Genomic DNA, 12764 nt, shown 5'->3' on the forward strand with positions numbered 1-12764 from the left:
ACATTAATTAAACAAACTGTTTTGTAGTCTTCTTTTTGCAGCAGGCACTTTGTTGGATTCTTTTGGGCAGTCTTTTCCCAGTAATGAAAAAAATAATTTTAGAAGTTATTTCTTTCATCATATTGCTCTCAATTCTCCAGAAATTCATTTTAGCTCTTGCTCAAAGTATTTTTAAAAATTATATCATTAGACAAAGTTGTACTTTATCTTCTCTTTCATTTGTTCTGCCTCTTGAACACATCTTTTTTCAGCGTCTTAGGGACACCAAAATCAGTCATAATAAGAATTTCTTAGTTTTCTTTTCTTGCCTTTCCTTTTCTTAATGGGTGAACATCTAACTTAAATTATTAGCATATAAATCAAATTTCAATATATCTGAGACATAGCAGAAGCCTACAGTGGGTAGGCATGCTGATCAGTATATGTTGGGTCTGCAAAAGTACCAGAGAATCCCTAGATATTTTTCACTCAAAAATATTCTTGCACAAGAAGGTTCCCAACTGCAAAATTGGCAAAAGATGAGGTAGTTCCTCTTGTATCCTTTACAAGCGGCAAAGAAAAGGAAACAAAAAGGGAAAGACACTTCTAAGGTGTATCTCCCTGGAAACCACAGCCATCTGACACAGATAAGCACTAACCTAGAATTTACATATAATGATTCTCAAAATTATGGAGCTGCAGATGCCTTCTCAGATCTGTCAGGTCTGTTTCTGAATGGATTTTCTCAGGAAGATGAGGAGCACTTTAAGGCACACAGTCATTAAAATCTTTTTATTAATTTCTTCTTGTAACAACCACTGCAGGAATTCTCATATCTGTAGAATGTATATCTTAGTCAATTTATCCAAAATACAATATGTGAAGGCTTTCTAAGTGCAGGTTTCAAGTCAAGCTTCCAGTAACCCTATTCCAAAACTGCTCATGAAAAGGAATTGGACAAGCACATAGAAACCTTGTTTTAAGAAGTTGACCAGAAGCTTTCTTCAGTACCAAAGACAGAAAACAAAACTCTGCAGTAACCTACCCATCCACAAAACCAGTAACTGGGCAGCTGCAACTTGAAATGCTTAGAACCAACTGGATTTTACAGAAATTTGAAACAACCCCACATAGTAAGGCACTGCAGCAACATATTGCCTTCCTTTTGTTCTTTGCAGACTGATTTATGATCAGGACATTTTGCTTCCTCCAGAGATCAGTGAACATCCTTTCTGAGGGTCAGCTGTTCAAAAAATGTGGGAGGGAAAAGAAAGCAATCAGGCAGCTTGGCACCCTGCCAGAGTTCTCGTTGCCACTCCACATGTGCAAGCTACCTGGCTTTCTTCCAGAACTGGAAAGATGCTGTCTTTAGAAGATGAGATGCCAAAGGTCTATTGACCATAGAGACATTTTCCAGCACAGACTTCTTACCTCTGAACAGGTCAGAATTCATTTTAATGTGCTGTCTTTAGGTTTTCTGTGTGAATTTATCTGCAAGTGAGACATATCCTAGACAGTCGAAAAAAGAGAGTCCATCCACGGGGATGGAATTAATTGAAAGAAACGCTCAGGCAGAAACTTAATTCAAGTAGGTAACCTGTATAAATTCTTTTGTGAGAAAAAAATTGTAAAAATATATTCCACTTCCAATACTCTGCTCTTGAGATCTTAAAATACACGAGGGTAATCAATAGGAAACTGCACAGAACATTCCTTTGGATGAAATGCAGGACTTTCTACTGTATAGATTTTACTATTTTTTTCTCATGTTGAACAAAATGAATTAAGAATGACATTGAGGATGCTCATGGCACACCTTCACTCAAACATTGTTTATACAACTGCCATTACATGCACTAATTTGGAGAAACTAATTTGCAATTTTTTATTTTATTATCTTGCAAATTCAGTTTTTATTGCTGTACAATACTTTCCATGAATCTATAGGTAGAAAGAATTGTGTAAGTGTTCAAGTCCAGACAGGATGGGGCTCTGGGCAACCTGGTTTACTTAAAAGTGTCCTTGCCAATGGACAAACAAAGCTAAGCTACACCATAGACAAACAAAGCAAGACTAAACAAGATTAAAAAGAAATAAAAACAACAACAACAAACCAATATTTTAAATTGTTTAATTTAGATTGCTCAGTTTCCCTTCATTGATTTCTGGTCTCACATAACTTAAGTATGCTTTAATATTCCTGAACAGGTATTTAAAGGGCAACTCAGACACAAAAATCAGAAAAAACCCCAGTGATTTTCCAATATTTCTCTGGTTTTGAGATGAATAAATTCAATTCGTATATATAATTTCATTTACTACAGTGATTTCTAAAGGTAAAAAGTCTAGAAATTTTTAGAATTTCTGCCAATTCCATATCTTAAGAAAACACCTTATTTGAGTTTTGAAAGATTTATTTACTGGCACTCTTACAGATGTTTCTGGATATCAAGAGAAATATTTCAGAAAAGCATCCAAAAGATTTTATCCGTACGTGAGATGTCTTACCTCTTTTGGCCTGTGCAGTTGGGAAGATTCCTGCTAGTTTTTGTTTGGACAGTATACCACACTAACAGCTTTTGCTGTTTTAGTTTTACACTTAATTTTTTCAGGGTTGAGGTCAAGAAGTATAAAGTCTTGTGGAAGTGAAGAAAATCAAACAAGGTAATTGAATGTACTTCCGTATTAAAAGGATTCATAATGACAGAGTAGGCAATGGCTCTCTAAAAGACAGTGACTTGGAAAAAGTGTCAGGATAAACTAGTGACTCATATTTTCTCTAGTGGGGTGAAGTGGTTAAATGGACATAAATAAATTTTTCATTATTCTTTTTTTCCATTGAAAAAAATTATGTTCGTATTTTAAGAAAGATGTCAAAAGTCTGATAAAAAACAATTAGTTATTAATTTGAATATTATACAATCTGAGATTCAGTATAACATTAAATTAAAAGATTATTTGTGTGCAGTAGATAAATACTTTCCAAAGATAAAAAACAGTAATGTCAATGGATAGTGCAGTATTTTTTAGCTTAGGAGAAGACAACAAAATGAGGACTTTGATGCTGAAGCCGCATGTTTGACTGCTACAAAAAGTAAGACACTCACTGATAACCAATAGATATTACTCTCTATGAGAAAAAACAAGGTAGTTGATTTTCCACCTCTTAATGGCTTTAAATCAAGATGAAATGCTTTTCTGCAAGAGGTGCTCTTTGTAAACACAACCTATGCTTCAGTCAAAGACAAGCTATTCTTCTAAGAAGATTTAGTGAGATTAAAAGGAATAGCCTGTGACACAATGACACAATACAATCGTTCTCTGGCCTTAAATGCCATAAATTTATGAAAACACAAAAATGTATCTTACTTTCTTTTACGATATGCATTTAATGTGGATATTCCTATTGCAGTTTCTCTCTTCACCCTTTCTAAATATAATACTTGTGCTCTTATAAGTAAATTTACCCACTAGACCAGTGAAATTGAGGGCATGCTATGTAATGCTTATTTAAACCAAGTCTTTTATTTCAGTTCAGTAACCTATTGAAAGAAACTCTTAGCCAGCTAGAGAATGTGCTCTATTTAACTTTCTTTGCTATTTGCATTTAGTTATACTAGTTAAACTTATTTTAAGACGCAAGAAGAAGAAGAAATTTTCTAAAGAAACCTTTTGCTGAGGTCAAGCTCAGAGAAGTTACACAAATTTTTGCTCTTCCTCTTGTAACAGTTTTCCGGATTGTTGATTTATAACATTTTTGTCATTTTTGTGTTATGAAATCCACTCTGTGGATGAAGAAGGCCTATTCTGTCAATGGTGATAATACTCATTTGAAAATGACCCTTTATGAATTTCTGTTACTTTTTAATCCTCTTCTGGTTTTCCTTCCTTTTTTTTTTTACATTTTATTTTATATGGGTCAATTAAACTTGCACATAACAGATGACTTGGTTATTACATTCCTGTTAGGAACTGTACAAAATATGAAATATCAATAAACTACATGTTGTCAACTGTTGCTTTTGACATGCTATTACCTAAAACCTCCATGCATACGGCTACAGATATTGTGTATTTTTATATCACAGCTTATATTTGTTTCATAAACGTACATCTTAGTTAATAAGCTAGATTTTACTATGCCTGACCAAAGGACTTAAACAGAAAAGATTTAGATGAAAGACAATGAAGGAAAGAAATGTAGAACTAAGGCGTCTTAAAAAAAAAAAACATGTGAAAGCTGTGAATTGAAGAATGCCCCTGACAAACTTTAAGTGCTGAAGATTAGAGGTGATTTAAAAACCTTTAAGAAGGAAAATGGGAGTCAGTAATCCTGAGTTGTTCTGCTGAGGTTAAAGTCACTAAAGGAGAGGCTGGATAGGCCTGTTAGGATATAGATGAAGATGAAATGGTTAAGGGATGCCTGTGACTCAAGAGACTTATTCTAAGAGATTTCATCTCGTGGAAAGAATGTGATGGTAAAATTTGTCCCCAGACAAGTTGACAGGGGAGAAGCTGAGACTCTTCACCCAAGTCTTTCAAGATTCAGGAGGTATTTCAGATTGATAGAGAGTCTCTCATCATTTTGTGTACTGGGGCAATCTACCACATCTGAAACTGATTCAATTTCATGGTATCACAAGGCACACTTATCTCATTGCACTCTGCCTAGGTTTTTGCTCTTACTCATAACCATATTTCTGTCTGCAGAGACAAGGTCCTGCATTTTAACGTGGAACTTTTGCCCTTCATGTGTCTTTTTTCCTAGCATGCCCACTGGGGTAAGAATATCCAAGGCGTGAGAAGTGTCTGCCCCACTGTCTAGTTTGAATGCAGATTACTGCCTACAAGTGACTTGTCATTTTTATTTTGCCCAAGTTTTGTTTTGGCTTTCATTCCCCCAAATCACAATGAATGCTGATGTCTTTGGTCCTTTGCTCACACTCTAGCCACCACCAACCAATCATAGCAGTAAAAAAATTGTCAAGTAAATACAGCTAAACCATGTCACTGGCTACTGCTTAATTAAGCAAACCAGACTGAGAACAATCTTTCGACTTTCCCTTCCCCGCTGTGGCAATGTCACTGTTTCATTACCCATCAATAGAATATTTTCCCAAAGAGTAGCTGTGCCAGTTCTGATGACTAACTCATGAAATCATACTCATACTAAATAGTTGTGAATCCAAAGCTCTTCTTTTTTTTTTTTTTACTGGTTAATTATTTAGTAAAAGATGGAAGCCCTTTTATAACCATAAACATCACGTTTGAGTACATTATTTATTCCACTAACCCAAGCAGGTGAATTGCATAGCCACAGAATATCAAGGGAAACTTCAGAAAAGATGGTGATGTGAAAAACAGAGATCTTTCATCTTTTGAAAACTGCAAATATGCCATTTTGGTGTTAAGCTGTAGGTACCCTATGTGTTGGCTTCCTATTTCCATTGGCCTGAGAGCAGTGGAGATAATTTTCCCTGAGTTGGAGACTGTATATTTACTTAGAGAGACATGAAAAGCCTTCCCTGCAATCTGTCCAAAGCATTTCACCAAAGTTTGGCTCAATGGAAACTTGGTTTTAGAAAATTTTGTAGAAGGAAATCTGAAGTCCTCTGCCTGAAGTGGTAGTAACGGTGTCTGCTGAAGGCATGCAAAACATGTCAATAAAGATTTTAGAGGTGTTAAAATACATCCATCTAAAAGACCTCCTAAAATAATAAATTCATTAGTGCAGATTTTTTTTCATAAATCTGAATCTTTCATGGTTCTGTAATGTTCCTACCATGTAAAACAGCACATTGTGGATGACTGATGTCAAGTAGTCAATGCGTTTTATAGAGGGCAAGGCTGAAATACAACAGGAAAAATAAATAATTCTGGGTTATTTTTCCAGCCTAGTTAACCCAGCCTACTGTTTCTGTGCACAGACAGCACTGAAGGTGTCTTCTTCAGAAATTAAATCAATGTAATGCTGAATCACAGCAATATTAAATTATGTCAAATGGAAGCAAGCAAAGCAGATGAAAACCAGACAATCATCTCTAACAGAGAGGAACAGAAGAAGAGCAAAACCCCCCACAGGAAATCTGTCTTTAGATTCACTCCGATGAAGTTTGCAAATGTTTGAAACTATATACAAGTCATAATATCTATCACTAATTAGCCGATAATTAAATGGAGAGTAATAAAGAAATTAGCAGTAGTTTAGGCTTCACTGTAACTCTGCTTGGGTTTAACTGAGCACCATATAATGTACAAGTCTCTTCACAAGCATCAGTCAAAGGACTGTTGAGGAAGAAACACTGAATTGTCACTGAGAGTGGAAATATTTCTATGATTTCAGTGGGGAAGGCCAATAAAGACAAAATAATAAAGTGGACAGATGGATAAATGTAAACACAGCGATGAAACACGGGTGCAATAAAGTAGGATGATTTTGAATTAGACAGTGATAATTTTAGTATTTCCTGTTTCAGATGAAATTGGGTAATATTGGAATTAACATATGTTAGTTGTGCAGCCTTGTCTGACTATGAGAATAAAGACAATAAAATCACTACAGAGAATCTTTTTATCTTCTTATTGTTAGGTAAACAAATAAACAAAGCAATTTATGCTTTGCTTATTTGCTCCCATAACTATTACGGATTCCACAGAAATTTTTCCCAAGTTACTGAAGTTGACCAAAGTTACTATATTCTGGAAATATTTTTTCTACCACTGTATATAGCTTACTCGTATAATTAGAGGACATTTACATTTTACCTTCTTCTTGACCTTCTTCCTGGCTAAGTTCTATTTTTACATACACACATATGAAATTTATTATTTATAAATTTAATTTTATGAATTATTAAAAATACAAACTAGAAATATAATTTATACCTGTATACCTAAGAGTGGGATTTGGTTCATTGCCTTCATTTTAAATCAGACATGAAGAAGGAAAAACAGAACCATTTTCTTCGATCTCAAATGCATAAGTAATTGAATTTTATCTATAAAATCATTATAAAAAAGAAACTTAGGTTTTTTATTTCTCAATTATTTGCACACAAAAATTTGCATTATTTGGCATAAGAATTTGTTTCTTAAATCCTACGTATTAATTTAAATAGGAATATAAATGTATCATAATTCACTAATTAACTGAAAGCAAGCAGGAAAGATCTAGTTTAGAGGACTTGTATTTTATTTGCAAAATTACAGAGTATAAGATACCGAAAAAATACAATAAAATAAGTACCAAGCTTATGGATATCACAGCCTGGTTGCAACTATTCCATTAGAACACTGAAGGATAGAGGTAACTGAATCACAGAATGAATGAAATTGGAAATCACCTCATCTAGTTCAACCCTCCTTCTGAGAACAAGGTAATCCAGAGCAAGTTGATCAGGGTTGTGCCTACTTGGTTTTGAATATTCCCAAGGACACAGACTCCACAACCTGCGTGCGTAGGTTCCAGTGCGTGACCACAATCACAAGGAAAAAAAAATTTAAAAAGCAAAACTTTTTTCTCATGTTTGAGTGGAATTGCCTGAGTTTTACTTTGTGTCAACTGAGTCTTGCTCTTCCACTAAACACCATTAAGAAGAGTCTGGCTTCTCCCATCAGGTAATTATAAATACTGGTATGATTCTCATGAGCCCACTCTAGTCTGAAGTCGCCTAGCTTTCTCATCCGCAGCTCATAACACAGATGTTCCAACACCTTAATAGTCTTCACAGTCTTGCACCGGATTTTCTCTAGTAAGTGTATTTTTCTCTTGTACTGGAGAGCCCTGGCCTGGACCCAGAACATCAAATGTGTCTCATCAGGACCGAGTAGAGGGGAAGAATCACTTCCCTCAGCCTGCTGGTGAAGCTCTTCCTAACTCAGCCCAGGAAACTGCTGGCCTTCTTTGCTGTGCTGCTTGGTGGTTAGCTGGGTAACCGCCACAACCATGAGGCCCTTTGCCAAACTTCATTCCAACCAGCTGGCCCAACTCTTTAGTACTGGATGGCATTATTCCTCTCTGGGTGCAGAACTTGGCATTTATCCTTGTTGAACTTGGTGATGTTCCTGTCAGCTCATTTCTCCAATCATCTGGTGTATCAGACACTTGTCACCAATGACTTGCAGCATTCTCTGCAAACCTGCCGAAAGTGCATTCTGCCCCATTGTCCAGATCATCAAAGAGGATGTTAAGTGGTATTGGTGCCAGTATCAACCCCTGGGGTATATTATTTGTGGCTGGCCTCCTGCTGGACTCCATACCACTGATGCTAAGCTTTTGAGTCCAGCAATTCAGCAAATTTCATGAACACTTTACTGTCCATTTGTCTAGCCCATGGTTCATCAACTTGCCTATGAGGAAATTATGGGAGACAGTGTCAAAAGTCGTGCTAAGTAGAAAATATTCACTGCTCTCCCCTCATCTACTGAGCCAGTCTTCTCATCGTGGAAGGCTGTAACGTCAGTCAGGCATACATAATTTCCCCTTCAGAGATCCCCACTGACTATTCCCTATCTTGCCCTCCATAAATTCAGATACTGTTTCTAGATTGGTTGTTTCATCATTTTCATAAGGTGACACTGACCAAACTGTAGTTTTCTGGATACTCTTTCTTGCTCTTCCTGAAAAGAGGGCATTTTCTTTCTTCCAGTCATCAGGAACCTCCCCTGATCCCATGGGCTTCCAAAGATGGTAAAGGTTGGGCTTGCAATGGTATCATACAGCTCCCCCTGCACTTGTAGATATGCCCATCCCAATCTTCTGTGTGTTCAGATGTTTTAGGTCATCCCTAATCTGCACCGAGGATAAGCTTTCCTTACCCCAGACTTTGCCACTGTTTTCAGGGTCCTGAAATTGCTGTAGCAATGTACATCCGTAACAACTGAGATGAAGAAGGTATTGGAGGTTTCTGCCTTCTGCTTCACCAAGGATAATTTTAAGTTATTGAGGTTTAGTTATGCTGTGTTTTATTACACACAGTGTACATAACATCACACAAAATTTATAAAATAATATTTTTTCACTTCAGTTGCAAAATATGGTAGAATATAGACTTAAATATAATTTGGGAGCTGTTGTATGGAATGTACTGATTTTAATAAAACAAAAACCTAAGTTACAGAATTCCATAGGAAGAAATTATCCCTTTCATATAGGAAAATAAAAACACTGACCTGTTTAATCAGTAAAATGTGTCCAAAAGTGTTACTTATTTATTCAATTTCTCCAATAATAGTCATTCATTTTATGCAGTTAGTACATATATTGCTGAGATAATGGCAAGGTATGATATTGTGATTGATTGCCTGTTTAGGATATGTTTCTACTTAGGTCTCAAACACTTTTAAGTATAATTCTCCCAAGATAATAAGGTTTGATTTTATGAAACTCAGTTTTAGATGTCTGCTAGGTAAACAGCTTTATTTGAATAGTCATTTAGATTCCTTTCAAAATCTTTAGAGTGAAAGTATACTTAGAGAACACAATTTACCTTAGATGTATTAAATTTTTCCATTAGTGAACAACTCAATGAAAAATATTGATTAATAATAAAATTGCTAAAAATCTTCTTTTTGGCATATAAATATGACATTTTTCTGTTATTACAAAAGGATCATGTGGTAATAAGGGAATGTGTACTTTTACAAAGGAATATAATGTTAGCATGCAATTCAAGTCTGAGATGAAAAAATCAACAGCGATATTCTTTCACCTTTTTCTCTCTTTTCCCTTTTTGACAATGCTAACAAGACATACTTATCATTTCAACTTGGCTAGTTTCTGGGTTATTGCTCAAATGCTAGCCCTTTTCTGTCTTCTTTCTACAGCGAATTAAGTGAACCTACTGCAAAACCAACGTTAATAAAGCACATTACAAGTATTTTAGGTTTCATGTCATTGCTGGAGATCTTTCTGTAAAAAAAGTTTGGGTTTTTTTCTGTGTGAATTTTCCAGGTTTTTGTGTAGTTTTTTACATGTTTTTCTTCAGACAAATGAATTTGAAAATGCATGAAGATGAATAGTCTTGGATCATGGAAAATGAAAGTCGGATGGAAACTTTAGGAATGAACAATATAAATGTTTAAGACCTTATTTTAAGAAGTCTGCTCTCTAAAGTTTTAAAAGGAAAAGAGAAAGAGGGAAGGAACAAAAGTTTTTGTCTTTTGGTCCCCAATATGAGAAAATGAACACCAGGAACTAAACTATTTCCTGTGGAAATATAATGATTTCTTATTGTTAAAATATATATATTTGTATGTATGTATACATTTGACTTAGAAGTGTGTCATCTACTACACAATATACTTTTTAAAATATGTCTAGTATCAGTCAAGTGGCTGTGTGTGGGTGTTCATTATATTTGCATGTTATGGTAAGAACAGGATATTTAGAGATGTTGTTTTTCCTTTTCATTATTCTCGTATCTTGCTTAAGTTTAGAGGAACATCTTCTCTGTTTGCAAAAGGTTAACAAATGCACAGATGAGGAAATGAAAGTCACAGGAAGTCATAAGCAAGTCTCCCAGTTACAACGTTGACACCCTGATAAGAGGTGGAAGTTATTTCTTCATGATCTTTTCACTATTATAATGGAATTTGTGTTTAAGGACTTTTCAAATAGCTGTAGACTGAGATCATTGTCTAGTGGCTAAGTGTATAAACATATCTGTGTATTCCATATCTTTGATTTTGTAGCCATTTGGAAAAAAAATATTATTTTGTCATTACAAAGAGATATTTCTTTTTTTTACATATCATGATTTCAGTAATAGCATGCTAATAAAAATGAGACATCAAAAACCATGAAAATACTGTTTTTCCTTTTAAAAGTCATATAGGGAATATACTACAAAGCTTGCTATCTTTTACTGTACAATATTATTTTGCATTTATTGCATTTTTACTTGTTATATTTAATATGTAAAATAAAATTATCTAATAAAATCATAAGACTTATTAGCATATTTTAAATAACTAATAAATGTTTAAAACTTGTAATGATATCTAATGATATCTGTTATTTTATTCAATTAACTCTGGCATTGGGGAAATAGCCACTTGTAGTGGGTTGAACCTGAGTTGATGGACAGTCTTTTAGAGTAATGATGCTTCTCACAATTTACATATTTTAACCTTGCGGAAAGGCGGGAATTCCCTTTCATTCCAGCTCACCTGCTGGAAGCTGGGAGGGTCTCGGACCCTCTGGGCCGGGCTGGAGCTCCTGCCCCCCCACTTTTTCCCAACCCTGCGGCACGGACCCTGGGTCACTGTGCGGGGAACTGTCCCAGAGCCGCAGGCAGCTAAACCCAGCCATGGACTGTCACACAGCTCAAACCTGCCATGGACTGCCACACAGCTCAAACCTGCCATGGACTGTCACACAGCTCAAACCTGCCATGGACTGTCCACAGCTCAAACCAGCCATGGACTGTCACACAGCTCAAACCAGCCATGGACTGTCACACAGCTAACCCCATCCGGCGCGGCTTCCTGGCACCAGCGGGTCCCTCTCCTGTCCATGCGGAGCCGGCGGAGCCAACGGGAGTCAGCAGAGCCTCCTGTCTGCAGCCAGCACGCTTCGTGAAGAAGACACCACTCAGCCAGCAGCACAAAGGGAGTGAGGCTTTCTCCACCGTAAAGCCTGAACAAGGACACCCTTCAGCATGGCGGCGTCAGAGTCAGAGAGAAAGAGAAGTGAGTCACGTGGGACAGAGCTGAGCATGGTGACGGGAGAAAAGAGGGCGGTGCCGCGATTCTGGCGCGCAGCTTAAAAGAAACCTTTTTGCATGCCATGGTAAGAAACTGTAATATCACAAACTGTTTGTCTCTTTAATCCATTTGAAGTACATGGGGGGATGGAAAATTCACGTGTGGCCCGTGAAGATTGTGAAGAGTGCCTATGCCAGGCTGTATAGAAGCAGTGAGAGGCTTTTAGAGACTTGTGGCGAAGAAGCCTTTGTGTTCAGGCCAAAATAACTCATCCTTAAATACCCCATGTGATGGCTCATGTTTGGCTGTGTGAAGGAACTGTGAGTTTTTTCATGGAAGACATGTTTTACACCACAGCAGATTGTTTCTTTCCAGGAGGGTCTGCTGTTGGTGGCAGTTTGGGAACCATGAGAAGCAGAAGAAAACCCTTTTTCCCTTAAGCGTATGAAAGAGACTTTTCAAGAACGGCAACACTGACTAACATCCCATGTTCTGTTATCCTTTGTGCGAGTTGCGTAAAAGGAGGAAAGTGCTGGAAGGGGGGGGGGGTTTGCTTTAATTTCTTGTTATTTCTTTTTACTTTTAATTCTATTGGTAATAAAACTCTTTCTTTGTACCGCAACCGTTTAAGTTTGAACCTGTTTTGCTTTCTCCTAATTCTTATCTCACAGAAGGAAAATAAGTAAGTAATGGATATTTTGAACCAAACCACTACACTTGATTGGTGTTTCCGCTCGGTTTATGAACTGAACCTGCTACATCACTATAACCAAATTAGTCTGCAAATTAGGGCCACAGACTAGATAATCAGAAATCACACATTCCTTGTCAGCTTTCTTAATAGTTCTAAAATGTAAATAAGCCTTCTGGCAGTGTCATATTTGCTGCTTTCTTGTTAGATTTGCTCATGTAGTGGACACTCAAGGAAGCTACAAGATACAATACAGTTTCTCTGAAGCACGAACTCTTTATTGGAAGAAAATGCTTCTTTGGACATTTTTCTGACCAGGGAACTGGATGCTGGAGAGGCCATCATCTGTCTTTAAATTGTCTAAAGTCCATTCTGCAAAGACAAACGG

Source organism: Coloeus monedula (assembly GCF_965178545.1).
Source record: "Coloeus monedula genome assembly, chromosome: 3".
Classification (NCBI taxonomy): domain Eukaryota; kingdom Metazoa; phylum Chordata; class Aves; order Passeriformes; family Corvidae; genus Coloeus; species Coloeus monedula.